The following is a 17012-nucleotide window of genomic DNA, read 5'->3' as shown; positions in this document are numbered from 1 at the left end:
GTACAAATACATAAATACATGAATATCAATATAGAATGTAATAAATGTAGTATTAGGTAATACTAATAGATAAGACCACTCATAGTACCATATAGCAAGTTATCTACAGTAAAAAAAATATATATTAATCATAAAGCAATGTTTTGTTTTCTGAAGTTCAACTAATTACATTTATTAAGAAAATCAAAAAATGGTTCAAACCCCCCTGGGCTATAGCAAAAACACATACAGCACTGGGGAAACAAAGTTGTGCTTCCATAAGGTCACAAGGTAAAATCTAGTGTTTAACCATTTTTGCCTTGAATTCTCCGGCCCACTAAGATTCTCCCACTATACTTCTTTTGGCCCCAGATGCATATTAGTTATGAAAGCATATACAAGCAAACTTAAGGGGTTAAACCAACAAAGTAAGGCATTTAGAGAATACCAGTAGTTTGTAAACCTGCATAATGTTCAAGTCATTTGATACATTCAAATATTGACCTCTTAACCAAAAAATAGTAGAATGATTGACACGGTCATATGCAGATATTACCTTCTAATTATATAGTGCTAAGATCTTGCATGAAATCAACAAGGAAGACCAAAATTTTTACACTGTTACACCTATCACTGTTTATAGTATGCATAAGGATTGCAGAGCAGTGACTTCATATGTTATGGAGTTGTAAATGATTGTGGTGGTAAAAGACATTGTGGGGAGTTAGTGCACAACTTTACCACAGATGTCTATGACATGCAAGTTATGAACTGCATTAGGCAATCCATGTACTATGGGAGGCAATTGCAACCCTGTGAATAGCTGAGTAAAATGTTTAGCTTTGAGGTAAAAGACTTCCTTGGTCTTTTATATGCAAATTGCTACCAATGATTGTGTATCGGTGCGATATGGGTGGCCACTGCAACCCTATGGTTGGCCAATAACTTAAAACCAAACTGAACACCAACACTGACACCGACAGCATCTGATCCCTCTCTCACAGTACCTCTCCTTTCTTCGAAAGGCGGGCTAATAAAGGTGTTAAACTACAGTATGGTTAAATGGATAGTCAGAGACAAATTATGTACTTTAATCCACTCCCTATTATAAGTGTATATGCTCTGGTTTACAGTCTGATACTGGTCTACAATGATTATATTATTGGTAGTACATGAAAAACCGTACAATCATGTGGGTGCATACAGAGCAAAACCTATTAGTTTTAAATTGTCTACTTCTATACAGATTTACATATAATACTCAATTCTACTCAAGTTTCAAAAACCATGCCATACCAGTGACTAGGTTTCAAAGGTTTGGAATCCTGTGTTGAAATGTAACACCAAGTCTCCAAGAATTGGTGCAAATGACACATTTGGAGACAGAATGAAAAAGCTTAGGACAACCACTCTCTGTATACATCCATTTCATTGGTCAGTTAGATATCATTCAATGTAAGACCATAGCTTACTGGACAGAGCTTAAAATTCAATTAGCGACCAATCACTTCACAACTGGAAGCCAAATATAACTCATGAATAACCATGATGGCATCACGCCAAGTTCCCTCACACAAAAGGCAAAATCCGTCCCTTCCACATGAAAATTTTCTATGATTTCATCACATCGGGGATGATTTGCATGAAAATGATGTATGAAGAAAAAATAATTAGATACATTTGAACCTTTCAAAACAAACTTTACATTCAGATATAACAATATGGGAGATGGTTAATGCCTGCAAAGGAATACCGACTTGAAAACATTTATACACATTAATGATTTGAACATCTCATTCGATCCAGTAAACATGTGAAGCAGAATATATAAATATCATTCTGTTCAAAGTATATTTGAGTTGACAGCTACTGTATATATTTCTTCCTAATGTGATACATGTGTATGCCCTTTAAGTGAAGTGAATAAAACTTCAGCTACTTGTATCAGCACATATACGTGTACATATATATTTGAAATACTTTTATTTTCAGATTTTCTTTCTTTTAGAATTATTAAAAAAAAGAATTCAAAGGTGGAGACATGAAGTTTTTTTATGAGCATATATCATTCCGGATGACTAATTTTCAAACTTTGTCTCGGATAAAACGGATGTGAATAGAGAAAAAAATGCCTACAGGCGATAATTATTGAGTGAAATAAATAAAAATAGATTTTGCTTGATCAGTTCATACACATTAGCATATGTGTTCCCAAGGACAGGGAAAATACAAGCTCTGTGTAAAGCCATCTGATTGTAGAAAGATACTAAGATGTATTTTGGTAGAAGTTAATTACACTCAAGTTTTTCAGAAAATAAAAAAGATCTGATGAAAAAGTAATATTCATATCCTGTTTTCTGTGGATAAAAATATGTGAAATTCTGCACTTATGAAAGAAAAAAAAAGATTAAATTTCTGATAGATTGGAAGTGAGAACGACATTTTATTCTGAACTGAAGGGAAACATATGCAGTTATTTTCAGAGAGTATTTTAGAACAGATGTGATTACTTGTGGAGTTTCTATATGTACATGTATACAGGACTTCAATACAGTAATAAGGTAAGTACTGACATGCATGTAGATGTTAATGATGTAATGACATCTCACTGAAAGAACTTACAGAACACAATCAATCTACAACCAATGTGCAGATATCTAATAGTGTAGATACATGTATTATTAAATGTGCATTTTCTTCACCTAATATACATTTATTTTAACCCAATTTAACCAACATGCCTGAATAATGTTATTACAAAGAAATCAATATATATGTATTAATATAACCACCTACTATAGTAGTTGTGAATCAAAAACTTTGAAAGAACTTTCCAAAAGATTATAATTTTATTTACCTATATAATGCTTTAAGGATGACATTAATGTCTCACTTTAGAAAATAAAATGTCGATGAAAGGAGAAAAAAGTCCAGCTTACCGTATTTCTTCTAAATTTTGGGACACCTGGCCTGCTCATTGTAGCCAATATACTTATGTAATTCCAGCAGGAATATTGAGTTTCTTTCTTCTCTAGATCATCTAATGAACAACGCACTCATATATTTACTTTTCCAAAAAGCTGGTAAAGATATTCTGCTTTCCACACTACTACTATCTGTCTCAAATATTAGAAGAATTAGGGTACGTTTAAGTCACCTACAGTTACACTAGTTAGAGTAAATACATGTACATGTACGTGTACGTGTATGTACATGTATGTTTATTAAATTATGCATGTGACTGAGAGAAAGATGCCTTTTACTTCAAAAACTCACATATACATAATAACAATGGATTCATTTTAACATGACTATGCAATTTTCTTGGATACGCATACACACACAATAGAAAACGAACTTGAACAAAGTCATTACATGATGACTGCTAATGTCGGATAAGTCCAACTTGAAATGAATGCATTTTTGGTGTTCTAGCTTTAAATGCAGTCAATTAGCATACATAAATTAGAATAAATATCAAACATTATTCAGAGTATTTCCTGCCCTAAATTCCCTCATGATCTTAGATGACAGTTCTTGTAAATTCTCACAAGATCATTCATTCAGAGGAAAAAAATTGATATTTATAGATTTTGCTTCAGTTCTGTTGCTCTGCATATATCAATTCAGCCTTACGGAAACTCTGAAAATCAGATTTTAAGCATGGGAAAATTACATATGCTGCTTCAGCTTAAAAAAGAATTGCAGACATCTGTAATTTCAATTCTAGAACATGATGAAAAGTCAAGAAAGTTGAGGTACTTAAAATGAGCGATTACAGCCTTACATTTGACTTTGTTCCTCGATATGCATCTCAGCTAGCATGTAATTTGTTCTTTCTCGATATATAAAAGTATGCTGTCATGAAAATTTGCTGCGCTATACCTCACTGCATTTGTACTTCTACCAAACTGCATGTGGTTAAAAACCAAAATGACCATAAATGTCAGTTAATCAACACGTTCTTATATGCCTCTTTTGCCGCTTTATATTTAACACATCTTTTGTATCCACTTTAAATTAAATTTAGTCAACAATATGCATAGTGTAAACTTTGTGTATAGAGTTAAAACAGACTTTACCTAAACTAGAGCTCAAAAATTCGCGGCAGAAGAAAATGCATTTCTCCCCCAAGAAATTACATGAAAACATAACCTTCAAAGTTGTCTATTGATTATAGAGTTCATAACTGTGATACAACCTTGGTATTAGCAATATGCATTTATTGGTATTATGAAAATGAGTGTTTTGCTAAATTAACAGACAGATATGAATAAACTTGTCCTTTCTTTTCTCATATCCACCTGTAAAAAAAAATTGACATTTTTTATTCACATACTTTTTTTGTCTTTGTTCACGATCAGAGATTTCCATAATATTCTTTATTTTTTTTGTATCGGTTAAAAACTAAAAATGTATCTCTGTGACAGTTTTTGAACAGGATTAATAATCTTTCCGCTGTCCCAACCATATGCTGCCACAAATAAAAATGTGGTCAATGGGCACAGCTCTTCTGACCACACTAGCAAGGAATATATAAAACAGAGCAAAAAATCCTGCCAACTAATTCAGAACCCAAAGCTTAAGACAGAGATGGAACATTGTCAGCACAATCTTATTTAGAACCTGGTCTTGGGTAATATATGGATATCTCTGTAAGCAAATGACCTTTCAAACCTACATGCACATTTTTTTTTTTTATTTCCGCCACATACTGCACATTATCTTGAGAGTGAAAAAAAAAAGTAGAAAAAAAAAAGAACAATGAAGGTACCAGTATCAACTTTGGCAATTGCAAAAAGAGTAATCTGAAGTTTGGTTGCTGTTGAACACTATTCATCATCTCATGTTATTAGTGTTTGTGGGCAAGTGATTTATCTAGCCACCTGGGCCAAAGTCATTGACAGATGCAAGTTAAGGAAGTTTTGGGTTATAACTACAGATTCAGCAACTTTAAGGGTGAAGTATAAAAGACAGAGACTTATGCCGGGTGATTACTTTAGATCATGTGCTTCCGCTACTCTTTGCACTATGACATCAGAACTTAATGTTCAGTAGTGGTTAATAAAGAATACGGATACATAGGCTACAAGTAATTATGAATGACAAAAGCCAGAATAAAGCACATATCATTTAACTGTACTGGTATTTACTTTTACATAACTTCCATGCGTGTATATTTCAGAGACTCTCCACGCTTTTAGAAATAACCTTATGCACAGCAAACAGAGTACATGTTATATATGTGTGTGCTGATCCAACTACAATTTCCTCACAATACACACACACTACATGTGTCTTTCAGCCAGCTGAAATCTGAGCCTCTCTTCAACTGCCAGCATTTCACCTACACAAAGTTTACCAGCTGGCATGAAATTGTAATTGAAAAGTGTGACTCATAGTCACTTTTCTAAACTTAATTTTTGCCACTTGGGGTAGGTTGTGTGTGTGTGTTGTGATTGTGGGGGTGGGGGTGGGGGGGGGGGGGGGTAAGTGAATATGATAGAATAGCTTATGTCCTCTTGAAATATATTGAGAATACCCTCATTTCACGGACATGAGCATCACAGCTCACAGAAAGAAAGTTCTTACTTTGGCTCAAGCATGTGTAGTTGCAGTCAATTTTCATATAAAACTGAAAAGTAAATTTTCATACAAAAATGATTATTCATGTATCAGCTTATCAACATTCACAATATTCCCTTTGTTGGTGTAAAGTGTATGCAGTGGCCAGAGACATCAATTTTCATACACTGATATCGTTTTATGTGAGTGATTTTTATTTTAACTTTTTCGTAACTTTTTGTTTTATGGCTTGAGTAGGTGATTAAAATGTTGAAATAATGAAATATTTAGGACACATACGATAATACATCACCTGGCATTAGAATAAACATTTAACCTTATTACATACACACAAAACATGTACATGAGGCTGACTAATCTAGATTTTCATAAGTATAACTGAAGATAAAGTTGTTTTTATTAATACCATTTATATCCATAAAGAATACATACAACTAAATACACAAGTTACTTGGAGTTATTCTTTGCAGGGTTTCTCCTTGTACCAAAAAAGGTCTAACATTTTTATAAAACGTTATTCAGGAGGTGCAAGTGGGGAGCTCCCATTGTTCAACGACATACGGTTATTTTCAAAGTCTGACCCTTCTATAGAGTGCAGTGAATTCTTACACAGAGGACCCCCTGTTCAACAATAAAAATGGCTTTTCACATCTGTCACTAAAAGGCCTAGGTTCTATAAACGCTTGAAAAGATTAAAATGGATTTCCTGGAGTGTTACAAAATCACTTCTGGCACTATTTCAGAAGTCTCTTATTTTTTTTATTCAGTTTAAAAAGCTCATGAGCAGCTTTTCTTCAGTTGGCATGATTACAATTTCATTAACTTTACGAGCAAACACGCACAAAAGATTATTGTTAGAAAACTTGTAAACAGGTTTAATCTTGCAGCCTTTTTTGTATGTTTTTTCATTCTTCACTACCTGTGTTTGGGGGGAATCTACCCATCCCAGACAAGCTAAAACATGTTTATGCTTCATGCAGAGTAGTTTTAGAAAATATCCATAAGCCAAAAGCAATTAAAATTGTTATCAGGAATTGAGTCCCATGAGTAATTGGAAATAATGGCTCAGCTCTGTTCAACAAAGCCTATTAAACTAGCACTGAGGGACGGGTTAAACCACACCTCCCCCCCCCCAATAAACCCTATAACACAGGATTTACATACATATACACACATATACTGAATCTACACATGTGCTCTACTGAAATTTTAAACAGCAATGAGACTTGGAGGCAGGCATGATACCACTAGAAGACTAGCATATTGAAGTCCATATATAAGTAAGTAAGTAAGTACATATACACATGTTTTAAGAGCAGAGGTAAAGTTAAAAACCAGCTGTGCTGCAAGTGTGAACCTACATGCATATGCATGGACTTCCACCTAACAATTACTGAGTGTAAAAAAACAAAAAACACTTTATTCTAATAATTTCTTAAAGTCTGAACTAATTCTGATTTAAAACAAAGAATAAATCTGAAAAATTTAAGCTATCATTTTGTGGAGCAGTAATGGATCCATATATGTAAATACTGCCTGGTCACATCTTGGGAGAAAACCAGACAATATGTCTAATATCTGATATAATAAGACTTCTGGGGTGTTTGCAGACTTGTTTTGTTAAAAGCAGTGGTCTCGTCAAAGCAGACTGGACCATAAGGGAAGATGATCCGTATTCAAATCCAACTCCTGCTGTCTTGGCAACAGCTTTATGTCAGGAGGATTGCAATTTACCGGGCAAAGCATAGTGGTTTTCTCAACACATAAACATGACTGTCATGAAAGTAACTGTCTTCTACAAGACACTAAATCAACCAAATATATAAATATTTAAACAACCGACAGCATGTTTCAAAATATATGTGATTAATAAAGGAATGCAATATAAATGAAGTGTCACACACACACACACAAAAACCTATAGTGTTTTCAGGCAAGTAACATTTACCTTAATATCAAAATATTTCTGAACCTGAGGTTGAGCCAGGTAGACATGACATCAGATCCTGTTATTTTAGCACAAAAGTCATCAGTTACATTGTATGTTTTGATGCAACCTCAAGTTAGGCTAAGGCTTGAGTGGCAAAAGCATTTTCCACTAGGATCTTACCGATCTTGCAAAAATGGTATAAACACACTTGACACTGGCCACATTGGAGGAAAATAAGTACTACATGTATCTCAATAATTATAACATATAAGTTTATACACTCTTAAAATGGTTAAAAGAGTCTTGCTTTAAGAAAAATCAGATCAGCTTATAATGTATACATATACTTGTACATCTGCCTGCAGAAAACAGGAAATTCTTATAGCAGTTATCATTTTAATGTCCACTGAATTCTTTATTTATCTTTTTACAACTTTAAAACACAATGCACCAGAAAAATTTTAAGTACAATTTTTGGAGCACTAACAAGTAACCTTGTTTGATTCAGCTGGGTTTCTAACATGTGGATCTTTGTGTATTTAGTGTGAATAATTCCATTCCAAAAAGGGGTGAGAAAGATTAGGCACACTGGAACAGATGTTATTTTTCACTCCTTCAAATCAAGATGAGGAAGCTGCACATGGTGCATGTAACAAAAATAAAGAAGACAGAGACCACCCCTCAAGATCCCCTTTTCCACGAACAAACGTATGTGGAACTACAGGATGAAGTTCCGGTTATACAGATTGTGCCTGGCTCTCTTGTTAATCGCAGAGCAGAATAGGAACTTTGTACAACTTGACTGACTACAATGCTAGCAACCTTTGGAATACTGTGCAAATACACTTTTAGATCTACAAGCATCCATGTTATGTATATCTGCATGTATGTATATATATGTGCATGTTTCTGGGCCAATTCCACATTGCGTTCAGAAAAGCAATCAGACTACAAATAAACACTCATCCTTAATTAAAGCAATTTTGAAAGAATGCAGTTTATCACTCGCATGACATAGGCGGCCATCTGCACCAAGGCGATCAGGGCTCACAACATTTATGTCAATTCATTAAAGGTGAACTAAACAATTTCACTGGGCCTGTAATGATTTGATATTTTCCCTGCCGTCTAGCTCAATGATGTAGCTCCGCGTAGTTTATACTTACATGTACATATATACAGATCTATATACACACATATATAATTTTGTCTGTTTCATTGCGGCCGGACGAGACTCCGACAACAGCTTGCATGTATATAAACAATCTGCCATCTGAAAGTCTAATTAGTCCAAAACTGGTATCTGCAGTAATATATATGTACGTTACACTGGCAAATGTCAACATCTATGCATTTTCGTGTTTTAGTGTGAGTCTTGTACATCATGTAACAAACATGAACGGAAAAAGTGCATACCTTTAACTGTCTTCAACAATGGGTAAGTAAAGCATAATTCAAGCCTGCTAATGACAAATGTAAACTTTGATTTGGACACGTGCACATATACCCTATAAGAAGTACAGTATATCATTTTGTATGAGTAAGTATGCAAGTAACTTAGGGTTGCATAGGCCATGGAATGGTATGAAATCCAAAAATTATATCATTCACCATACCAACATCAGTGTTGATTTAAGTAGATAAGTAAGTCAACACCATCACATGGATTTTAAACAGTTCTGCAAACTTTGTCATTGCTGGATCCTTAAATAATATAACTCTACTCATACTTTTGAACTAAGTTTACTTTAGATATTATATCCATGTAAACGACATGCACGTGTATATAGAAGTACAATACTTGTATTCATGTGTAGGTGGTTGACCAGTATCTCATTCAATCTTATATTTAAATATCTCAAAGCTTACCTGAAAGTTTTCTTTTATTCTATAATCAACGGTCATTCATATACTGCATCTAAAACAGACGAAACATATTAATGTTTTGGTTTAGTATGATCTACAAGTATAGTACCATAAATATTTATTCTCCATCACAGACTATACTTTCTGGATAAGTACCTGATTAACCTCTTTATTAAAACAGATGTATAGGAGTACAAATATCTACAAAATCAACATTTTATGGTGATGGCTACTGTCAATCTTTCACAGATGTGTCTTTCCAGAAATTAAGTTTAAGCTTAAAATATAAAGTGCTGTATAACAGGTAATAACACGCCACAACACACGAATATGCAATGGCTGCTACATCCCGCAAAAGGCAATTTCACCATGCACCCAGGTGTTTCCTTACATGATAGACCATTTTAAAGATAAGTCAACAAACTCAAGTTGACCATCCCATGTTAAAATATTGCATATCAAAAATTTTACTAACCTCTATGTTAAAGGTTTCACCAATTTACAGAGTGACCAACAGCAACCTGTACAGAGCTGCTTGTCTTAGTTAAAAATTAAAGTTTATCTGACTTCTATATTAATTTTGTGTACAAAATATTACTTATACTACTAATTTAACACTATTAAATATTGTACCTTTTTGATAATCCTTTAAATACAAAAAAAAATAGTCTTTTCAACAGTTAGAATGAAGAAACTTGCAAATGACTGAACTTACTGACCAAAATCAAAGAGGTGTATTAAATAACAAATCAAGTCTTAACAGCTTTGTCAATAAGCAAGTTCTCAGTGGGTGGTATCGTAGCAGACAGCAGACATGGTGTGAACATTAGTCAACTGTGACAACTACAGCTACTGATTCTCTATCCATGGGGTTCTCTGAAGGATTACCCAACAAGCCCATTCTACTCACAACTTTATTAACCCAAACCTCTATTCATAGACCCTCCCCATCATTACCCAAACTAAGATTTCCATACCTATCTGTGTGATTCTAAAAAAGCGATTTAGACCAGAAGACTTCAAAGTAATTATGGCAAGTGTTTGCCTACACATTCTAGGTGCACAAGTGTCTGCTGTACAACACAAAAATAAAACACATGCTCATATATGGATACATATTTCACTGTCTCTGCAGAAACATTATCTCTGGTTCTTTTCTTCTGTCTTCAATCCTCTTGAATTTAAAATTTTAAGTACTACAAATATATTTGCTCTTCCATTCATTAAACAAAAAAAAGACAAAAAAACCCGAAAAAAAATCAGCTTTTATTTCAACACTAAAACTTAAGGGAAGAAAAGTGAACGGTAATTAATGTATAATGGTATAAAATAAAGACATGCATGTAAGTAAATGTTATGTTTACTTACATATTATGTATATATATGTTTACATTACAATATTATGTTAGTTATGTTATTATTACTTAGTGATTCAGGATGGATGAGAAATAAGACAAAATTATTCAAACACAACTTAAAAAAAAACATCAACAGAATTTTATGAAGTAAACATTTATTTTTTTACTAAAACTACATTCATTTACCCGTGAATGTAAATATATCATAATGTGGAACACAAGAGCATAAATCCAGGGATGCTCAATAATACAACTATACATGTACCTGTATATATAATATGCATGCATTAATAATTATATGTACTTAAGACATGTATGACCTTTTTCCAGTCCTATGACTTTATATATATATATATATATATATATATATATATATATGGATGTATGGGAAATTAATACTTTTCACTTTTTCTGGATGTTCATGTCAGAAATGCAATAATTCAAGGAGTGGTTATTATCTTGTAAATTGCCTGCCCAAATAAGGCAATATATTTATAAATACACAGTGGGTCTATGGACAAGCAATGAATTTAACAAAAATGCATGGCTATAAATGAATATATTCATGTACATATATGTTTTCAACGAGCCACCTTCCACATTTAATAACTTACTCCAGTTTTTTTTTTAATGTCTCTCTTGTCGAAAGTTACAAACAGTTGTTAGATGTAGGAGATATCTAAGTTTTTCTTAGACTTCAGTCTCTCAAATTACAGAAAATTAAACCCAGGGGTTTATCAAACAATTTAACAGCATTAACTTAAGTTGTGGTTAAAAATGCTGTTTTCTTCAATCCTAGTTCATATGATCACATTCCATCAAATTTCCATACAGGTTCATTATATTTCACAATGAATATCTGTAAAAATCACTTGCACATAACATAGGAGGAGGAATCTATCATTTCAACACATGGCACTGTTTTAAAATACAGGGCATGTCCAGTAATACAGACAAAACAGACAAATTCCACATGAATAAACATGTGTGATACTCAGTTAATAAATATATATTTAGATTAATAGATGCTGTGGACCCAATCTGCTGCTTATTGCCTTATTTATCTACAAATATTCATACCTGAATTGTCTTAGAATAGGTTACTTGAACCATGAATATGTTTGTAACGATATAAATAACCAGCACCTGTTAATTTATAATCACTCTTTTTAAGGGAGATCAGCCAAATTTGTAGATTTCTCTCAGTCAACAACTGTGCTGTGACCAGTTAATACAAAATACCCGATTAACCGTGTATTCAGAGCTCTGCGTTATTTTCTAAATTGCATCAATCTTAATCCTCTTAAGACTTCAGTTAAATTTAGAGGCTGGATCTCACAACAGCTACATTGTGAAATCTCATGTGTGTGGCTGGATGCAAATTCTGGATTAAAATTTACCATAGCCATTTTGGACACAGATGCATGAATTTGGTAAGTGAATATTTGTTGACTACATGTGTGATGCACACAGAAACTATTACTTTATTATATCTTCCCTTTTATCATTAATGATACAAATCTTTTGCATTTACATAACTGTAAAAGTATTTAAAATAAATATTACCATCAAATGGCAAATTTTCATGCTGACATTTTAGATTTTCCAAAACACACAACCAATAGACACTAGCTATTTACAAATTACATAAACTCACAAATCAGCCAAACACTGCATGGGTCCAAAGTGAAACTCAAGAATATGAGATTTTTTATGAGATTAATTTCTGATGTTGTTAAAAGACAAAAAGGCTTTATTCCTTCTTTCATATATCTATGAAGTATCTATACGTATATCTGTTTGGAACATTCAATCCGGAATGAACGTCAGTATCAATAAGACATATTTTATTTATAAACGTATGTAATTGTCAATCTAACCATATTCCATGCAGACCGTGACATCCGTAAATCTACATAACCCTAGGAAGAAAAAAAGATCCTTTCATTGTGTCTGGCATAGAAGAGGATCGCTGCGGTGATTACCACCTATGACAAGACCGCTTGATTACGTAATTATGTTCTGTTATGACACTATTATTCAACAGATGTAAAAGTGGCCTGCAACCTTATTGTTTACTTGTTATCTGCTGTCAAGTAAGTTTGGAGAGTGCGAGACGGGATTTGCGGGAAAACTGTGCAAGCTTTCGGGGAAATACTCCAGTCTGGTTGTTCGTGTAGCTCAAACAGAATGGTAGTTACCGCCTGCCCACTCAAGACCGATCAGTTTCCATTAATATCTTGATAATTCGAAGCAGACTAAAATATTTTCAACTCACCGGCGAGTGACGCCATCTTGCCGTATGGAATGCTGGGAAACGAACAAGGCAAGATGGCGGAGGCAGCGGAGAGGTGAATGAATTGAAGGTAAACTTTTTCTCGTTTTCTTTGAGTCGCGTTATAGTAAGCTTGTGGTTTTTTGGTGGAAAGTTGTTTTGAAACACATGGTTAGGGTTTTCTTTTAAAATTGAGTATTTTTAAAGTTTTTTGAAAGACTTTAAGGTTGACAGAATGCAAGTACTCATTGTCCCGAGCTGGATCAATTTTAAAATTTTAATTTTAGGCGAGGCTGGCTTGTTTCGCCTGCAGTGGATTAGAACGAAGAAAAATGATTATCTTTGTCTTCAGGCAAGACAATAGAAGTCGCGTGCAGACCCTTATCATGAATGGGACATTTTAGCGGAAGTTAAGTAAGCGAGAATGAATTTTTTTCACAAAGGCAGGCTTGGCTTTATTTTACATAGAGCTTTAGCGGTTTGCAGGACCGGACAGGGCCGAAATTCACGAAGGCCAGCCCTCGGACAGGCTGAGTTCATGCCGTTTAATGTTTTGCGATGTGCTGCTTCTTTGAGCGGGTGAATATCAGTTCACTTTTTAGTCTTCTTATTTGAGTTTGTGCGTATACCTTCTAGAAACATCATTGCGTTAGGGGTTTACCGCATTGGACGAGGTTTTTGACGTTTCTGTCATTCACATGGTTGAATTGCCGCTGGCCGGCAGATATGGCCGGGGCAGTTTTGACAGCTCGGCTAACAACGGACTGGAGCCATAGCACAGAAAAATTGAGGCCATCGTGTATCGACCGGGTTAAAAATTTATGCCTTGGCAGGAGAGGCTTTATAAAGCCAGGATAATTAGTTTAATAGGTGGCTTGGAGAAATAAAATTTCTTCAAAGAGTAGGATTGGAGGGAAGAAACACATGAGTTGTTTTTCTGTTGTAGATACTGTCTAGGCCAGTAATAGTCCACAGATGTTCCCAAATAAATCCTAGCCTACATGGGAAAGGAAATAAAGAATTTCAGTGAGCCAGTGTGATCTGGTTACAGGACTTGGTATCACAATCAGTAATATACTCCAGGGCAGGAACTCCACCAGTTTTAACCTTTTTGTGGTGGTAAATGAATATGTATGGTATTTGTAGATTTCTCCCTAGACCCGGACTCAAGTTGTAAACAATCTGTTAGCCTCTCACTTTCACAATGTGCTCTCATTGTATGCAGGGTGTTTACATGTGGGCTGTAGTTATCTATAAATACTAATATATCTAGCAGGCATAAAAGTAATGCAACCTTGTAAGAAATACATGTGTGTTCATATGGGCTACTTAACTTAACATGTAATAAAGTTATTTTTTTACTCCACATCCTTGTTTTAAAGGTAATTTTATGGGTGGATTATATGGAAAGAAAAATATGGTGTTGTGCTACACATAATTATTTCTCATTGAATAATTTCCCTAGTGAAAAAGTCTGTGTGTGCATGTGCACTCGAGCCAAAGCTCAAAAATATTGCAACCATAATAAGGTATGAAAAAGGCATGTGCTTTTGTATGTAAAAGTAGTTATGTGTTTAATCATTTTTGCCACAATGCTGAAATATTGGTAGAAAAACTCTCCATGCTTCCATGCAAACGCATGGCTTGCCCAGCAGCAGGATTTTAAATTAGTAGATTTCATTGTTTTTGGCATTTTCCCAAGCTACCGAAAGACCCGCCCTCAAGCTATATTGACAAATAAGATGAATTCATGAACCTGTATGCCTCATCATACATTTGATTATTGGGCTTTGAAATGGCTCCTACCTTGGTAACCACAGATTGGATGATGTTGGTTAATATGGTATACTCATACATGCAGTGTATCAGCATAGGCAGGTTTATGGTTTTTCATCTCTGTATAATTACCATGATTTTTCTAATATCATGATATTGCTTTGGTCGATAAGCAGTTTTTTTAATTGCTTGGAATGGTATAATATGTGAAGGAAATTCTGTCTTTATCCAATATCATTTGTTTGATCTATGCTGTAAGCAGGTGCTTGTGGTGGCAGTGATGAGGCATCTAGGGTTCAGAACAATTTGCATGTATGCATACATGTACATGTGGCACCAAGTCTGTGGGATATATTCTTGGATCGCAGATCACCTCTGTGTCATCAGTGGAATTTCTATGGAGGGTAATATTAATCTGCTAGAATGAGCATTGTCTAAGTGTTCATGTATTGTAATTGGGGTAGACAAAGCAAATCAGCAGTGAAGCTGGCCTTAGAAAGAGCATGACATCTATTGATCTGAAAGCCACGCTGTGGGAATGTTATGGATGCCAAAATGCAAAAAGAAATCTGATTATATTTTACGACCATCACATTGAATTAGGTATATGTAAGAGGATTTGGCCGCCAGCAGTGCCGCTGTATAAATGAATGTGAAGATGGCATGTGTGCGTGCCACATGGTATTCTTTCAGATTTCCCCTCCCATTATTATTGTGTGAACATTAAGTTGTCATTATGCAAATATATATTTTTAGTTGTATATAAGATCATTTTATTTTTATTTATTTCTGTGGTATGAGTCTGAGATATTTATAAAGAGTGACTAAGAAACTTTCGTTATGAACAATTTAAACCTAAAATGTAGTGATAAAGTCAAATCTGTTTAATGCAAATGTCATGCTTTACCGGCATAATAATGTTTAGTTTAAAATAAAATGTGCTCATAAGTTAACAAAGTAAAGGTCTTAACTGCTGCATAAATGTCCAGTGTCTATCATTGTTTACCTATGAGTAGCTTTAGTCATGGGTAAATAAATGGAACAGTGAAAACTTTGTCTTCAAAACAGTCAATATGGTATACTTGTCTTGTATGTATGTGGACTTTCTCTTTAACTTACATGTATTTGAGCTATTCATAGTTTTTATTATGTCATTATGACGACCCTCTTGAAATGTGTCCAAAATACATTTTAGATTGTGTCACCCACAGGTATTTAACACAATGCTTTGACATTAATTTTATGCCTTAACTTGATCAGCATAGACTTCTAAATTTGAAGCATGTATGGGCATGCAAATCATATACAGTTCATTATCATTCCTCTATGCTCATACGCCATGATATTATACATACGTTCTGTGTTTTAAAAAAAATTAGGCCAAAGCGCTTTTGATAATATCCTGTCAAAAATAACATGTAGGAAGTCATCAGTGGCCCTATAAAAGCTTGGATTGTCCTTTACTTCTAACACAGCTAACTATATTTGAAGACCCATGCACGAGTGTCGGAGAGCCTAATTATATATACTCTGTGTGGACTCATTATGTGTGGCTTTTGAAAATTATCATACAAAATGCACAGTACTAGTGTGAATAACAAATTCCAGAGTGGATACTTAAAACTAATTTAATGCAGTTGTGTGAATAATGGACTATTGTGCTGATATCCATGACACATACATACATGTAAATTGTACATAAACGCTGAAATACAAATGCCTTCACTGTACATGTAAAGTTCACAAGTAGTAGTTACTTAGTAGTAGGACGTTCAAGGGTGAACTTTTTAAGGATAGCTAAAAACACAGTTTCAACTTGGTATTTAAAATGAGTACTGTCACTACTATTATTTGAGTAAGAAATGATATAGAGCCATTCAAAGGAGTGGCCTTCTTTTGTCTCCTTTTCTATTGTTAACTTTCTAAAATTAATGCTTGACTTCAATTACATCATTTTTTTTTTTTTTTTTTTTTTTTTTTTTTTACACAGTACAGTTTTTCTTTATGAAGTCAGACAGAAATGTACATGCCACATGTTTAATTTATGTGGGTACATGCACAGTTTCCCTTTTTTTAGTTATAAGACGAAGGCTGGAATTTAGCCTGAACAATGGTTGTATGTTGTAGAATTTCTAAAGATCGACCCAACTGAATGTAGACTTCAGAAGTGTATTATTGAAAAGTGTTAGTTTAATTTAATGCTTTTGTTATATGTGTTTGGGTAAACACAAAATCATGATTT

At 34.1% G+C, this 17012-nt stretch overlaps 2 protein-coding genes across 2 annotated transcripts in view; one reads left to right on the top strand and one right to left on the bottom strand.

Moving 5' to 3' along the window:
- LOC135470865 (caspase activity and apoptosis inhibitor 1-like) overlaps nucleotides 1-13009 on the bottom strand; it is a 99950-nt gene extending 86941 nt beyond the window's left edge. The window contains exons 1-2 of the mRNA XM_064749912.1: nucleotides 12998-13009; nucleotides 9365-9413 (exon numbers count right to left, since the gene is read on the bottom strand). The gene's annotated coding sequence lies outside the window, so the exon portion shown is untranslated. The remainder of the gene's footprint in view (nucleotides 1-9364; nucleotides 9414-12997) is intronic.
- The window catches only part of LOC135471207 (uncharacterized), a 19934-nt gene continuing 11544 nt past the window's right edge, over nucleotides 8623-17012 (top strand). Inside the window, 1 exon segment of the mRNA XM_064750328.1 lies at nucleotides 8623-8933. The gene's annotated coding sequence lies outside the window, so the exon portion shown is untranslated.

Source organism: Liolophura sinensis, chromosome 7 (assembly GCF_032854445.1).
Source record: "Liolophura sinensis isolate JHLJ2023 chromosome 7, CUHK_Ljap_v2, whole genome shotgun sequence".
NCBI classification, from domain to species: domain Eukaryota; kingdom Metazoa; phylum Mollusca; class Polyplacophora; order Chitonida; family Chitonidae; genus Liolophura; species Liolophura sinensis.
This window is presented reverse-complemented; position numbering and strand designations above follow the sequence as displayed.